Raw genomic sequence first — 3,328 nt, 5'->3', positions numbered from 1 at the left:
AAATGCGGGGTCCACAAAATGGCGACTCCGCTGGGGATTTTTCTTTTAGAGGGTCAAGCTTGAACTTAGGATGAAGCAAACGTGGCATTTGATTGGACGATCAGTGGATGCTCATCTCTTGATTGTACATTAAGGATTTCTTGATGCATGCTTAGATGTCGTATTCATTTGAGATTTTGACATGCTGGATTATTGATGATTGATCTTATTGCATTGATTAGCACATTGATTCTGATTTTGCCATGCTTGTTTTGATCACTTCACATGCATACACTCACCACTGTATATCACTCGACTTGACATGTTGATTCTCTGACTTGTATACTATCTTGACCGTCTTTGAGCATGATGTTTGTATCACTATTCGTCTTGATGGTCGTATTCTCGCTTATCTTGTGTGTACATGAGTGGTATATCCTGCTCTGCCTGACTGTATGATGCATGACTGCCTTCCCTCTGCATGATTGCATGTCGTCTGTCTATGTGGGTCTCACTTCTATCCCCCTACCTCCAACTCTCTTGGTTTCGGTCATTCTTTTCATCTCGGTTCTCACTATTGCAAGTGTGAGACCTTCTGTGTGTTTGCTCTCTGACCGAGCCAGAGATTAGGAGTAGGGTCTAGCGACGGGCTATATCGATGCACGGGAGCATTCTGGAGGAGAGCGACACTTTGATGTCGATTGGAGACCGATCATTGAAGACCTGTATACCCCGAGCTAGGTTTCATGGATAGTCGTGCGACCAGTGTGTTTCCTCTTCTACTCTAGATTCTTAGGGTTTTCGGATGCACCCACACCATTCACTGTGCACTTTAGTTGACCATTGAGCATTGAGAGTTTGAGGGATTTCACCATAGGAAACCCCCTGGGATGTCAAGGTAGTGCATGTGTGGAGGTGATGACCACCTTGCATGGAAGCACCCCGTCTCTTTTTGAGGCGTGCAGATGGTTGTGTACCGTCAGAGGGTATGATCGCTTCTGCTAGGGATCTTTTAAAGTCCACCCATATCCATTTAGAGCCATCTTCACCTTGTAGGTTGAGCAGTAGATCCTCTGATTAGGACTCCCTCCTTACACGTGGGTGCATCTGTGGGCCTTCAGAGCCGGTTCAGTAGTAACAGGTTTGGTTACCTTCGCAGTAGTCTCTTATATATCTGCTCAGGATTGGATATCAGTTTGATTGCTTCCAGGCTACCTTTTGACACATTTGATAGACATTCTTTGTGAAGTTTCCTTTACCCCGCACCTTATCTAGTATTTCCACTATTGTAGGAGTACCGATGCGTTCAATCTGGGTTCGACTTCTTGGATCAGAGTTGGGGGTAGATTGATCAGGGTATCGGACCAGTTAGACCAGAGATCATATCAGAGGGATATGGATTCATAGATAGTTACCGTCGATCAGTTCGCTGAGGCCATGGCTTCAATTCAGGAGGCTATAGCTAGCCTTGGCCGGAGAATAGATGGGCAGCAGGCCCAGCAGGTCCCACCCCCGGATGGTGCACAGTATGACCATACAGTGCCACCACCCCCTCCACCCAGTCAGTCAGCACCACAGGCCATGTCGTTCACCCTACATAGCCAGACCGAGGTTGCTCCGCCTCCCGTCACCATGCCTACCCCGACCTCAGAGGACCCACATGCTCGCATGGATAGGCTTGAGCAGGGGTTGAGGCAGTTGAGGACTTCCGACAGAGCCATTACTTGGGAGGATTTCGATGGAGTGCCAGTGGCCAGTTTACCGGCCAAGTTCAGGATGCCAGAGATCGAGCGATACACGGGGATTGGGTGCCCTCGCATCCATTTGAGGCTTTACAGTACGATCATGAGGGCTCATGGATTGGACGGGGCTCAGATGATTATGCTTTTCCCCATGTATTTGGGTGGCGCTGCACAGCGTTGGTTTGCTTCTTTGGATGTATCACGTCGGCGGACTTGGGATGATCTGGCCCAGGAGTTCTTGAGACAGTATGCATTTAATACAGTCGCTGACGTATCGAGGAGAGAGCTAGAGGCTCTTAGGCAGAGATCGGACGAGTCAGTTTCTTCGTTCATTTCCCGCTGGCGCGGGAAGATTGCAGAGATTATTGACAGACCTTCAGAGCGAGATCAGATACAGATGGTCTTGAGGAGTTTACAGCCCAGGATCGCCAGGCATGTGGTCGGGGTACCGTTCGCAGATTTTGGGTCATTGGTTATGGCTTTGTACGATGTCGAGGACGGCATCTCGAGAGGATTATGGACAGATTCTTCCCCTAGTGATATTAAGGGGAAGAAGCCCTTCGTAGGATCGAGGCCAGCAGATGTGAGCGCTATCGGTTCTTCCAGTCAGAGGCTTCTCAGGCGCCATCAGCCGATCCCACAGTTTCTCGAGCCTCATTCGTCCTATGCATCTCATCAGTACAGGCCACGGGCACCTCGTCCGGTTTATGATCAGACATATACTCCGCAGACTTTGGCTTTGCCTTATTATGCCTCCCAGGGCATTGAGAGACCCTCGGTTTCCTACACAGCTACAGGACAGCCATGCTATGCTGCTCAGTTCGCTGCGAGACCCGCAGCGCCTTGTCCTCGACCCAGAGCTCAGCAGACTTCTGCTCCCTTTGCTTTGAGGACGCAGAGGCAGTTCTCACAGATAGGTATGCCGTTGAGCCAGGCTCTTCGGAAGCTTACAGAGGCTGGGTTATTGACTACTCTCACCCCTCGTCCACCGCCTCAGCCGCTTCCGCTCCAGTTCAGGATGGATCTACACTGTGCATACCATCAGGGGCCTGGACACGAGACCGATCGATGCACCACTTTGAGGCATGCCGTTCAGGATTTGATCGACCAGGGTTTGGTACACTTGGGTCAGCCGAGTGTGACCACGAACCCGTTGCCTGCTCACACCACACATGCAGTCCCTCCACCAGCCGATGGCATTCATTTCTTAGAGTTTGATGTGATCGATGACCACATCCACATGCTGAGTGATGATGATTCAGACCCAGAGCCCATCATGCCAGATGTGATTTATGAGACGAGTGGGGTGACTCTGGGTCCTCGGATGCCTGCTCCATTCCGATTAGTTCCCGAGGCGGCGTCCGTGCAGGCTGCCACCGTTGAGCCATTGATTTTGCCGCATTACAGTGTCCAGACGCCTTTCATCTTGATCCCGGATGATGAGGGGGTTCAGGCTCCGTACGTTGATGATTCTCAGACTCTGGACATTCAGTATGTTCTCCGAGGAGGTAGATTGATGAGATAGCCACCTCCAGCTGCTGCTGCTAGACCCTTAGGGGGTACGTCATCCCAGGAGGAGGTCAAAGCAGAGGATGACGAGATTTTGA

Source organism: Vitis vinifera, chromosome 14 (genome assembly GCF_030704535.1).
Source record: "Vitis vinifera cultivar Pinot Noir 40024 chromosome 14, ASM3070453v1".
NCBI classification, from domain to species: Eukaryota; Viridiplantae; Streptophyta; class Magnoliopsida; order Vitales; family Vitaceae; genus Vitis; species Vitis vinifera.
The sequence above is the reverse complement of the archived record's forward strand: the minus strand, read 5'-3'. Positions refer to the sequence as shown.